This window comes from Myotis myotis, unplaced genomic scaffold, assembly GCF_014108235.1.
Source record: "Myotis myotis isolate mMyoMyo1 unplaced genomic scaffold, mMyoMyo1.p scaffold_m19_p_7, whole genome shotgun sequence".
NCBI classification, from domain to species: domain Eukaryota; kingdom Metazoa; phylum Chordata; class Mammalia; order Chiroptera; family Vespertilionidae; genus Myotis; species Myotis myotis.
This window is the reverse complement of record NW_023416379.1, coordinates 68,078,889-68,093,141: the sequence shown is the minus strand read 5'-3', so window position 1 is coordinate 68,093,141 and position 14,253 is coordinate 68,078,889.

Here is a 14,253-nt window from a genome sequence, read left to right as displayed (position 1 = left end):
AGAGAAATATCAATGATGAGGGAGAATCATTGATAAACTGCCTCCTGCATGCTCCCCACTGGGGATTGAGCCCGAAATCCGGGCATGTGCCCTTGACCAGAATCAAACCTGGGACCTTTCAGTTCGCAGGCTGATGCTCTATCCACTGAGCCAAACCGGCTAGGGCAAATCCTCTGTTTCTTTATTGATTTTCTGTCTGAAAGACTATCCGTTGATGAACGTAGGGTATTAAACTCATCTACTAGTATTGTATTGCTGGCTATTTTTCCTTTCAGTTCTGTTATTATTTATTTATTTAATATACTAGAGGCCCGGTGCACAAAAATTTGTGCACTCGGGGGGAAGGGGGGGTCCCTCAGCCTGGCCTGTGCCCTCTAGCAGTCTGGGACCCCTCGGGAGATAACGACCTGCTGGCTTAGGCCTGCTCCCGGGTGACAGAGGGCAGGCCCAATCCCTAGGTGCAGCCCCTGGTCCGGCTCAGAGCAGGGCCGATTGGGGGTTTGGGGCACCACCCCCCGTCACACTCAAGGCAGGGTCGATGGGGAGGTTGCGGCGCGACCCCCTGTCACGCACAGAGCAGGGCCCATCAGGGGGTTGGGAAGCTCCCTCCTGTCATGCACAGAGCAGGGCCCATCAGGGGGTTGAGGAGCTCACCCTGTCATTCACAGAGTAGGTCCGATAGGGGCGTTGAGGCACCGTCCCCTGTCACACACAGAGCAGGGTGGATCAGTGGGTTGGGGCGCCGCCCTCTATCACCCACAGAGCAGGGCCAATCAGGGGATTGGGGCGCCGCCACTGTCACACTGAGGGCAGGGCTGATGGGGAGGTTATGGCTCTACCCTGTCACACACAGAGCAGGGCCCGTGGGGGGGGGGGGGGGGGTTGGGGCACCGCCCTCTATCACCCACAGAGCAGGGCCGATCAGGGGATTGGGGCGCCTTCCCCTGTCACACACTGAGCCGCAGGGCAATCAGGGGGTTTGGGCGCTGCCCCCTGTCATGCTGATCCAGGTGCCGGGAGGCCTCGCGGCTCCGCTGATCCCGGTGCTGGGAGGCATATTACCCTTTTACCATATAGGATAGAGGCCTGGTGCATGGGTGGGGCTGGCTGGTTTGCCCTGAAGGGTGTCCTGGATCAGTGTGGGGGTCCCCACTGGGGTGCCTGGCCAGCCTGGATGAGGGGATGATAGCTGTTTGTAGCTGGTCACACACCCTTCAGGGTGGGGGTCCCCACTGGGGTGCCTGGCAAGTCTGGGTGAGGGGCTGAGGGCTGTTTTCAGGCTGGGGGTGACTGAAGTTCCCAACCGCTCCGTTTTTTCTTTTTTTTTTTTTTTATTCTGGGCCAGCTTTAGCTTGAGGCTTGGCTCCAGCTCTTAGGCCTCCGCTCCTGAAACTACGTTTCTGGCCTTTGCATACAATGTTGCGAATCTGCTGGCTGAAGTCCGGCGGTATTTGTTAAAATGTTTCAAACTGCAGGCTCAGAGGCCTGCAGCCACAGGCGGGGAACGTTGGTTTCCTCCGTCACTGAAGCAAGCAAGCCTCATGTTAGTTTCAAGCTGCCTGGCTGCCGGCCGCCATCTTGGCTGACAGTTAATTTGCATATCTCGCTGATTAGCCAATGAAAAGGGTAGTGGTCGTACGCCAATTACCATGTTTCTCTTTTATTAGTGTACATTACTTAGTTTCTCCAATGTTGGGTGCTTCTATATTTAAAATTGTTATATCTTCTTGATGCATTTACTCATTTGTCATTATATATTGACTTTTTTTGCCTTTTAGGGTGTATTTTGATTCAAAATCTATCTTTACTGGCATAAATGTAGCCTTCCCTGCTTTCTTTTCCTTATCCTTTGCATGGAATATCTTTTTCTATCGCTTCCTTTTAGCCTATGTGAGTCCTTAAAGTAAAGTGAGTATCTTGTAGGCAGTAAGTTGTTGTATCCTGTGTTTTTATCCATCCAGCCACTATGTATCTGTCAATAGCAGGTGCACAGATGGGGGTGGCTCCCTCCCGGTCCCTGAAAGAGCTCCTAACAGGCCATCTGTGCGTACCCCAGACAGGCAAGATTGGTCCCAGACCAGAGTTTAGAGGGGCTGGACTCAAGTCACAGGGTTGCTTCAGCATCATCATTCAGAATGAGGTTGGCAAAGCTACCTCCAAAAGCTCAGAGGAGCATGTCCCCTGGTGAACCCGTGGGCAGGCTGGACCACTCCCAGACCGCACCCAAGAGGTGCTGGAGCAGCGTTACAGAGCCATTTCAGGATCTGCTGTAGGGCAGGAGCAAGGTCAAAGGGCCTGGCTCAGGGCCTGGGCAGACATGTCCATTCCTGCCTGGTCTTGGGCTGCCAGGACAAGAGGTTAAGAGAGGCTGGATCTGGGTCATAAGCACCTCAGGGGTCCATCATCAGAAACCAGGTCTGTGGGACTATTACTCAGGGCATGGGTGTGACTCCTGCCAGGTCCCTTGGTGAATGGTGCCAGTGTCAGGACCAAGGCCACCTGGGCTGTAGCCTAGTTCACAGGGTGACAGGACTGTTTCTGGATGGGCAGCTGGGTCCACAGTCAGTGAGTCTGCCACCTGGATGTGGGACTGTCTTCTCACAATGGACCTCCTGAGTCATAGGTTCTGCCAAGGTTTCAAATCTCCTAAAACGCGCACATAGGCAGTTTTGTCCATGCAGCTGGCAAATTATTATTGCGGAGGTGGAAATACAAGTGAGAACCTTCTAGTTCACCCTTTTTCTGATGTCAGACTCAAGTGTTTTATAAGTATTTGTCCTCAAGCTTCTAAATAGAAACTGCAAAAAGGGTTACAGCATATCCCAAACTAATCCATTATAAGTTTCAACATGTTTGCAGTTATAATGAATGAGGTTTTGAGTAAGGTCTTCATGGAGAAAATGGGCTTTTCTAGCTGAATGAAATATTTAGTTTGTATAATGAAATTCCTTTTCTCTTTCATTTCTTCTCTTGTCTTACTCATGTGGTCCCTTTTGATAACTGAAACTATCTGTCAGCAACAGATATAAATTTTAGCCATAAAATTAGATATTTTGCAAAAAGAAAAATAGACATCTCAACTTTGTGGCTTTTAGCAGCCACATGTATCATCAAAAAAATCTGTGTTCCCTGAACATGAGTGAATAGATTCCAGTAAGCACATGCTTTCCTGGATAGTCCTGCCAGGGAAGTCTGGGTCTGCTCCTAAGATAGGATTGCCATTTAGAGCAGGTGTTCCCGGTATTGTTTTTACCCTCCTTCTTCCTTTCCCAACATCTTTCAGGAATAAGGAATATACTTTCCTTATTCAGCTCTCTCTCTCTCTCTCTCTCTCTCTCTCTCTCTCTCTCTCTCTCTCTCTCTCTCTCTCTCTTTGTCAATCCTCACCAGAGGATATTTTTTCCATTACTTTTTAGTGAGAGGAAAAGGGAGGGAGGGAAGGGGAAAAGGGAGGGTGGGAAGAGATAGAGAGAGAGAGAGAGAGAGAGAGAGAGAGAGAGAGAGAGAGAGAGAAAGAGAGAAGAGATACATCAATTGGTTGTTTCCCGCACCCGACCCAGAGTTCAAACCTGCAACCAGGTACTTGCCTTAGACTGGGAATTGAACCCATTATGCTCTAATCACTTAGCAACACTGGCCAGGCTTCTTTGAAGACTTGACCAAGTATGACAGTCATCTCAAGATATGGTAATATCTTAAACAAACGCTTCCTTCATCTGTGCATGTTTAAGGAACTAAAAATATTTCTGAAAATAATCATCCTTCACTGAAATAGAAACTAGAATAGAATGCTTCATAGACAAAGCACATCTTTAAAAATCTATGTTGACTTTGAGAACAAACACTCATTCTTTCTTAAGAGAGACTCAGGGTGAGAATAACTGAGTAGATAAGTTATGGGGCTTTTTTTGTACAGTATTTATCCATGGCCCCTTTAATTGCCACTTTGGATTCATTCAGCCACATGACTACAAACCATCGCATCAATTTTAGGTATTTTATGCAATACTGAGGGTCAATTTCAGACAAAATTGCAAAATGGGTAGTTTATCTTAATCTCCATATAGGTCCCCTCTCCTCCCCTGAATCATTCCTAAAGATCTCTCTTTTCATTTACTAAAGAGTGTTTTTCTGATAATTTTTGGTAAGTACCAAAAAGTAAACCAAGAATCTAATTCCTGCCAAAGTGATAGTTGGTAAAGCTTATGTTTCTATCCCTTTCTGAGTGTTTGTTACCTTATAACATGTAAGTAAAATACTTTTTAATACTAAAGACCCATACCCAGCTAGTACAATGAGTTTTAACAAAGGTGGCAGAGACTAATTTTTAGGACTTAATTTCTTTCAAATTAAGGTATAAAAGCAACATTTTCCATATCAAGTTCTTATATTGGAGGAAAAAAATTTGCTCACAAGAACATTCTCAGTGTTCAGAAAATAAAGCATCTATTCTCATCAAGTCCTACCTATAGATTGTTGTCTACATCTCCAAATGAGATGTTTATAGTTTATAAAAACAAAACTCTGAAACTCAGGGGATATAATATTCCCTAAATGGTAAGCATCATAGAAAATAGGTATATTGTTGGACAAATTATTTTCCTGGCAAGGACCAGTGATTTATATTTGGTGAGCGTGATTTTACACAACTTGGACTAAGAGAAGAAAATTAGGGGGACTGAAAGACTGAGCTTATTAGGTACATGAACTAATGCTAGAAAGACCGTGATGCCATAAAAAATGACATATATGAGTGAAGTCTAAGAAGGCATATTGTTTTGAGAGCATTCTGAAGTGGCTAGCAGAGACTTGGAGAACTGAAAATATGTAACAGAGGACCATTAGTAAATTCAAGAGCAGTACAGGTACCTCTGAAATAGCTAGAGTACCGACGGGAAACCTCGGCCTGAGGGAACATAAGTAGAAACTAGCTGAAAGACAAGGCAAGAAAAAAGATAAAAGCCAAAGGGCAAGAGCTTTGGTAAGAATCGATAGGTTCTGAATTTACACTTCTGGCCGTAATGTAATAATGAGGGATCACATGTACATGTCCGTCTTACACAATAAGAAATGGGAAAATATATAAGGCAATTGCTTCCACATATTGGACAAGTAGCACAGGAAAATGATGCTTGAGGGAAGGGAAACCAAAAGGCCTACGGTTGCCCTAGCCTACTGGCTGGAGAGAATATCCAGGCTGCAGTGCTCTATGCCTCCGGTTCCCTCTTTCGTTTGTTTCTGTCTTTTTTATATTTTTGTTTTTCATAATTGTCTCTTGCTATTTTTAAGTTTAGTAATCTTCTCTTTGTGGTATAGAGACTGATGCTGATTCCATTCTGTTAATATTTTTATCAAATACAATGTATTGTCTATCTCTAAAAGTTTATATTTTTCATATCTATTTGTCGTGCTTAGGATTTCCTCTACTTTCTTGATATAAAGATATTAATACATATTTGACATTCATGTGTATGAATTCTGCCATGTGTATTATTTCCAGGTCTTTAAATTTTTTTTCTCTGTATTATATGTCATAGTTTCCTTCTTTCTTGAATGCCTATAAGTTTTTATTGCATATCAAATTTATTATAGTCTTCCGGTCCTCTAGGACGCCGCACGGCTGATACCGCGGCTCCATCCCCCGAGAGGGAAACGACCGCAGGCATGGCCATGTTTGAACCGAGGGGTCTGATGCCCTTGGTCGGAGGCAGAGCTCTGGTCGAACGGGTGGAGGAGAGCCTTTCCGCAGACCGCGAGGGCTGGCCAGGGCCCGGCCTTGCGCGGGGTGGTTTCCAGTCTTCTGGAGGAGCTGTTTAAGGGGAACAGCGTTGCAAGAGCCCCGAGGCGGGAGATTGCCTCGCCTGTCTCCCCTCCTTAATTGTCCTAAGGCCTCTCTCTCAGCCCCTCAGTCTTCCTCTCACTGTGACAGTGCCTCTTCATCTCTATCTTCTTTCCCCATATCATTCATTCAACACGTGCTCCCAGTCAGCTCCGGGCAACGTTGGGGACCAGAAGTGACCAAGACAGCCGCTGGCCATGCTTTCATGGAGTTCCCAGTTCAGAGTCATGACAAAACCGTCAATAGATAGTGATAGCTGAGAGCAGTCAGAGCTGCGATGGGGGAAGCACAAGCAGATTGGTCAGAAAAAAAAAAAAGAAAAAAAAATTTATTATAAATTTTATACTTTTAAGTGATGGAGTATTTAATGTTTTTTAAAACTAAGTTGGAGGATTTACAATAACTAATTTTAAGATGACATAAAAGTACAATACTCTATTAAGTATAGTGTTTGTATAAAAATAGACATAATAGGACAAAATCCTGAAATAGACCCATACACAGCTAATACAATGAGTTTTAACAAAGGTGGCAGAGACTAATTTTTATAAATGATGTTCAACAAAGATAATATTATAAGAAAGAAGAGGAAAATTGGATATTTAATGTAAAAATAGAACTCTTAACTTACATATTATGTAATAATCTGTTATCTATCACAGACTTAAAATAGGTCCTAAAGCTATTAAACTTCTCCAAGAAAAACATTTAAAAAGTCTTTATCATGCTCTAGCTGGCTTCCTCAGTGGATAGAGCGTCAGCCTGCAGACTGAAGGGTCGCGGGTTTGATTCTAGTCAAGGCCACATGCCTGGGTTGTGGGCTCGATCCCCAGTAGGGGCATGCAGGGATGATAAATGATTCTCTCTCATCATTGATGTTTCTGTCTTTCTCTCCCTCCCCCCTTCCTCTCTGAAATCAATAAAAATATATTTTTAAAAATAAAATAAAGTTTAATTATCTTAGGAAAAGATTTCTATAATACAGTAACACATACATAAAGCACAAAAGAAAAATTGTATAAATCGGCCTTGATCAAAATTAAGAGTTCTGCTCTTCAAATGACAGCTTTAAGAAAAATAAAAGTTAAGACACCGGATTGGAGAAATGGCAGAACCTGACAAACACTACCTCAACCATGTGATAGAGCTTAATAGCATCAGTGAAGTTATATGGACAGCATGCATACCCTTGATATGATGTGATGAAAATGGCACTCTAGTGCAATGATCTTACACCCAAGAAAACATAGGTCCTGTCTAATCATGAGTAAAAGACCAGACAAACCCAAACTGAAAGACAGTCTACAAACTACCTGAACAGTACTCCTCAAAACTGTCGAGATCATTTTTTTTTAAGTAAAGGAAAAAATGAGAAACTGTCAGAGAAGCCCAATGTATTCTGGATGGGATCCTGGAACAGAATGAGGACATTAGGTAAAAACAAAGTAAGGAACTTAGAATAAAGTAGTTACTTTAGTGAATAGCAACATATCAATATTATTTATTCTTTGTGGCAAGTATGCTATCATTATGTATTATATGAACACAAGGGAACCAGGGTGCAGGGTATACGGGACCCTCTCTACTATCATTTTAACATTTCCATGGAGAAAGGAGAGGATGAGGCAATGTGACCAGCGAGGCAGAGACTGAGGTAATGAGGCCTCTGGTCGAAGCACAGAAACTGAAAGTAACAAGGAACGAAGCATCCACTAGCCTCCAGAGCAGCCATGGGCAAACTATGGCCCGCGGGCCGGAATAAAACTAAAAAAAAAACAAAAAAAAAAAACCGTACCCTTCCCTTTTATGTAATGATGTTTACTTTGAATTTATATTAGTTCACACAAACACTCCATCCATGCTTTTGTTCCGGCCCTCCGGTCCAGTTTAAGAACCCATTGTGGCCCTCGAGCCAAAAAGTTTGCCCACCCCTGCTCTAGAGGGAGACCATCCCTGACCTTGATTTAGGTTCAGGGAAACTGATTTCGGACTTTGGTCTCCAGAACTATGAGAGAATATATTTTTTCTTTCTTATTTTAGGCCATCCAGTTTGTAATCATTTGTTAAAGTGGTCACAGGAAACTCATACAGCTATCTTATTCCCTTTTAAGGATTCAAGCACACTGTCTGTTCAGAAATCTTTTTGATGGTTTCTTATATTATTGTTGTGGATTTTAAAAATATAACTTTCCTACTTCTCACTTATGAATTTAAACTGAAATTCACCTGCCAACTTGACATCTTTTCTTGGAAAATCTCAATATTTTCAAAGTTGAACATCATCTACCCCAAACCTGCTCCTCCCTCAGCTTTTCCATCTCAGATGATAGCAAATCCATCCTTCCAATTGCTTAATCCAGAGTTATTATTGGCATCCTAAACTCTTCTCACCACCAACACCCACTGTGTGGGGGAATCATGTTAGTTAGCTCTACCTTCAAAGTATATCCAGATTCTGGCCACTTTTTACCAAATCCACCACTACTACTAATTTGGTTCAAGACAGCATTATCTCTCACTAGGGTTAGTGAAATATCCTACAGCTCTCCTTTCTTCTATCCTTGCTCTTGTCACCCAGAAACAATCAGTTACACTTTTTTTGTAAGCTCCAATTTACTTATATTTAAAAATGCTCAAGAGACTTTAAAAAGTCCCAAAGGCCCAAAGGCATCCAAGTTTAATTTAGGATTATCCTGAGGTGGTGTCCCTTGGTTTCTCCTTTTGTGAGGCATCAAGTTGATCCTTGTTAATGAAACACCTGGATTATTCTAGTTGGATCATGGCGATTTCATGTGACCCCGGTATCTGTCATAAATGTCCATCAAGTTATAAACGATGAGAAACGTAATACCAGAAATAATCACAAGACATCTGCAGATTCTGCTTGAATATCCTCCCTGCATTATTCTTCGCAACCAATGATCAATTGGCATGATGAGTGTCACCTGCAAAGACTGATATTAAATGCAGCTCTTTCAGAACAGAACACAGCAAACACCCTTCAAAATGAAACACTCGTTACACTTTTAATACCTGAATAAGGTGAAGTCACTCATCTGCTTAAAATGTTTCACTCAGAGTAAAAGCAATGTTTTCACAATGGTCTTCCCAGCAGGACCTCCTTGATCTGGTTCTCCAACCTGTTTACAATGTCCTCTTTACTGTTCTGTCCGTCACTCACTGTGTCTGTCATATGCTGGCCTCCAGGTGACCTCAAATCCGCCACCTTAAATCCTCTGCTCTAACTATTCTTTTTACCTGGAATGTTCTTTTTCTAGATAGATTTCCAAGTGATTACTCAAGTTGAAAATTCTCAACACAGCCTATTTCAGACCACTAATTCTCAGGTTACACTATTTAATAAAATAAAGCAAACACACCTGTGGTTGTTATAGCCAATTCTCCTTGCCCTACTCTGATTTTCCTTTTTCTGTAATAAATTATTTTTATAAATTTATAATTTTACTTATTGCATTTGTTACTCATTGTCTCACTGATGTGGAAGGTGATTTCCTTAAAAACAACATTTTTTGGGGGGTCTCATTTTCACTGATTAATCCTAAGTGCACCTAACAGTGCCTACTTCAGAATAGACACTCAAATACTGAGCAAATGATTAACAATAAATGAATTAATAAAGTTAAACCCAGATTTCTGAAATTAATCTCACTTGAATTAGAGTAACAAGACAAATACAGGATCTGACAATATTTTCTTGACCAAGAGGTTGTAAGAAATTAATTTTGCTATTGTTCTGGTTAATATATATATATATATATATATATATATATATATGCGCTATCTTATTACTTAATATGATGTCATTTGTATGGACATCACCTCATTTGTGTAGAAAGAAGAAAAAATTCATACTGTTTTGTTAAATCATTTGAAATCCAATTCTCTTCAAAGTTTTCTAAAATGTATCAAATTAGCAAAATGCTTAATTCTTTCAGGTCAAAGGACTGAAGCAGAAGCATGCTAAACAGTAGCCTGAACACCTGAAATAACCAATAAACTTCCAAAAAGTTTTCATTAACTGAAAGAAATAGCCTAAAATATTAGAAAATCTGCTGACCTTTTAAAAAATTACATGACCACTTAGTCGATACAAATGCACTACTGAAATATAAATTCCCTCAGTGAGAACTATTAGAATTAAATAGTGTGTTATTATGACAGTGAGAAATTGATCTCAATGTTCTGACAAGTATATTAGGCACAAAGAAAGAAAGACAGCAGAACACAGTATAATTCACTTTAAAATTTTATACTAATTCAATATGAAACTGTTAGATGTCTATACATATTGTTCTGCTTTTGAACTAAAATATATAAGTAAAAGTTGTGAGATTGAATGGCATGCTGTTTTCCACTGACTTTTCCTATTTTTGTTTTTATATGCAATTCTTAAAAATCCCTATCTAAGTCAAAGGACTCTGGAGGCATTATAGTCTTTTCATAATTCAGGTTACTCTCACTGGAGATTCTTGGATACAAGTTTCCTCAATGTTTTGAACTAGAAATACAAAACATATTTGTGATTCTCTCTGTACTGCACAGTATCTACATGGAATTATACATGTAGTTGATACTTAATAAACATGTATTAAATAATGAATGAGTAATCGTAGTTACATTGACATACGCCTGAATTTTTTAATAATACTTTGCATAAATTCTTAAAAATGAGATATTTTCAAATAGCTGGTTTTAAGTGCTTATGCTTTAAGGCAGCTCTATTTCAGTTACTATTCACATCAGTGCCCTGATTAATCCCATTAATACTTCATCCATCCTTTTGCCCAAATTATATTTCTCTTTTATCAGACACACAAAGGCAATTATAGTAAATGATTCTATCCATTTATAGCAGTGATTTTACATGCTGTGCAGCCTATATTGAATAAGGTACCATCTCAATATTAAATATATTTTTTTTTATTGATTTCAGAATGGAAGGGAGAAGGAGAGAGATTGAAACATCAATGATGAGAGAGAATCATTGATAGGCTGCCTCCTGCATGCCCCCTACTGGGGATCAAGCCCACAACCCCAGCATGCGCCCTTGACCAGAATTGAACCTGCGACCCCTCAGTCTGCAGGTCGATGCTCTATCCCAGCCATGGGCAAACTACGGCCAGATCCGGCCCGTTTGAAATGAATAAAACTAAAAAAAAAAAAAGACCGTACCCTTTTATGTAATGATGTTTACTTTGAATTTATATTAGTTCACACAAACACTCCATCCATGCTTTTGTTCCGGCCCTCCGGTCCAGTTTAAGAACCCATTGTGGCCCTCAAGTCAAAAAGTTTGCCCACCCCTGCTCTATCCACTGAGCCAAACCAACCAGGGCTCAATATTAAATATTTCAATAAATTTTAGGAAAATATACTTACTGTAACTTAAAGTAGCAGTCTCTTTATATTTAATCATGCATTCCTCAATTCAAGATCTTTTTCATAAGAAAGAGAGTAAGAAAATGATAAACATAGCTTAGTATACTGAGTTATAGTGAATACTATCCATCAAAATGTCACATTCTTTTTGGAACCTCAGAAAAACTCCTTATGTGGAAATCATGTCATTGCATACGTAATAAATTCCATTTACATAAATTCTGCTATTTATATAAGAAGGGGAAAAGAAGCAGAGACAGACAGACACACAAAGAAGATGCCCCTATGAAGATGGAGGCAGAGTTTGGAGTGATGCAGCTATAAGCCAAGGAAGAGCAAGAATTGCCTACAACCATGAGAATCTAGGACAAGGCAAAGCCCTTCCTCCAAAGTCTCAGAAAGAGCATTGCCCTGCCAGCACTTTAATTTGAACGTCCAGCCTCAGGAGCCAAGAGAGCATAAATTTCTGTTCTTCTAAGCCACACAGTTCATGGTACTTTGTTACAGCAACCACAGGAAATGACTGAACTTAGTTTTTGCATAATCAATTTATGTGCAATATGAAAATATGTAACTTATAGGTCCTCTCACCCCTCTCTCAACCCCCGCATTACTAAACTCCTGAGTTAGGAACTAGATGTTTTTAAAGATTTCTAAAAATTGATTTTTAGAGAGAGAGGAAGGATTAGGGAGAGAGAGAGAAACATCAATGTGAGAGCAACACATTAATTGGCTGCGATCAAGCCCACAAGGCAGGCATGTGCCCTGAATGGGAATGGAACTGGCAACACTGCAGTGCACGGGGCGATACCCAACCAACTGAGCCATAAAAGCCTGACAGAAATTGGATGTTTTAATGCCTTCTATTTCGAGGAAGATAGCATACCTTTTGGATATGAATGTGACTATATTTCAGTGATAATGTCTATCCACTTCAAATCTGAGACACTAAGGAAATGGATTTTATTTCAAAGGTAGATCTATAAATATTTGAATCTAAATGCTTTCATGTATATTCATACATATGTGGAAATAATTCAAATTCAAATAGAAAACCAAAGTATTTGAAAACTAATCCCTTACTTTTGAGGATTTGTTACTCATAGGGATAGAGCCTTTCTGAAATTAATTCACTGACAATAAAGTGGCTAAAAAATGAAAAAACCCCGATTATAGATTTAGGGTTTTAATGCAATATTTTGCACAACAGATTGGTTCTCATATTAAAAAAATAAACACATCTGTACACTGTTTTTCATATTTTTCAAATATTAATTATTTCACCTCTCCCCATATTATGCAGCCTCCCCACATGTGTCTCCTTCCAGACCCTCAAAAACTACATTTTCAGCCTGGAAAACTAGCTTTAAAAAGGATGAGTAAAATATGTTGCCAGACATTATCTTGGCCATGAAAATGTCTTCTCTATACAGTTACCCTATGAGAAATAGTAGAAGGAAAATTAATTCTACTCTAATCTAATAAAAAAGTGGATTTATGTTTGTTGTTTTTGAGAAGCATTGGGCAGAAGAGTTTGTTCTCTGCTCTAAACAGATCAGAATTATTGATTTCTCATCACTCAAACCAAAAGAGCACCCAGCTGAAGAATGTATATGCCATAGAGGAGAAACTGGATGATTACATCTATAACTACTGTTTGCATTATTTTATTAACTGGTGATTACTAATTTTCTACAAAGTTACCTCTAACTATACAGGAAATAGTAGTGTGTTTTGTTCTTCCTCAGCCAACAACTAGATATTTTGATTTGTACACTAAACGACATTTGTGTGTATTTTAATCCCATCAGATTGCTTCTCTGTAAGTTGGACAAAAGAAGTGGGGAACCTGAGAAAGTGAATTGGTTGAGAGCCACGGGCACTAACGCCTGGTGTGCTTAAAGAAGAAAGGCACCCAGGTTGTCTTCCTATAGCCATTTTCTTTTTTATTTTTCACCAGTGAATAGCATTCATTTAATATTCCAAAATGGTTTTTAAAACGTTCAACACTCTAACCTTTCTGCTAAGGGCCATTTGGATATTTATAACATCATTTCTCTGGCCATACAAAATTATGGCTATAGTTGGTCAAAATTTAATTAACTCACCCCTAATGCCTTGCAGGGCCAGACCAAATGATTTTGTAGGCCTTATATGGCCCGCAGACTAGATGTTCCCCACCACTCTATCAGTTGTGAAGCAATTTTACAGCAGGTTGGATATCAAGGTGTACTAGTATTTGTCCATATCTTTGGTTGTCCACATTTGGCAGAATGACTTGTAAGCAAGTAATGAAGAATTATTGTAACATAGTCCATGCTTGCCTAGTTTCCCTGCAATTGCTTATGACTTTCTCTCTTCTGGTAGCTCTTTGAAAAGTAACCGTGAAATTAGACTAATACTGAGTACAAGTCCTTCCCTCGGGATACCTTCTAAAGCCAGAACTAGAATGATTGCACTAAAATAAGATTATATTTTAGTTACAAATTTGTAATTATATATAAGTTAAATAAAATAATATAGGCAAAAGTGCTGTGTGTATTATAAAGTGCTATTTAAAAAGCCGGTTGTAATAAGGATTGCAAATACTTACAACATATATTAAGCCTGGACATTAAGAAAGACAGAGCCCGAGACAGGTTGCTTTATCAATAATTTTCAGTATTCTGATGTTTACAACCATTAATTAATGAGTGAAATGATATATTTTATGATTGTCAAGAAAATAAAAGACTGGTCAACTGAAATATGTATGGGCTTTTCTGAGCTTGATTTTAGTTGATGAAAAGAATTTGATTGCATATACTCATTATAAAGCAATCTAGAAGCAATTTTTTTCTACAGAAATGTTTTTGTTTGGGTTTTGAATTTTGAACAACTGTCTTTCTTGGGCAATAGAACTTTAGTTTTTAAAGATTAAGAAAGCTTAGAGCGAAATTTTTGAAAGTGTTGCATGTAGTATTCTTTATTTTCAAACTCTTTTGCTATTTGTCACATATATTCTTTAAGTGTGC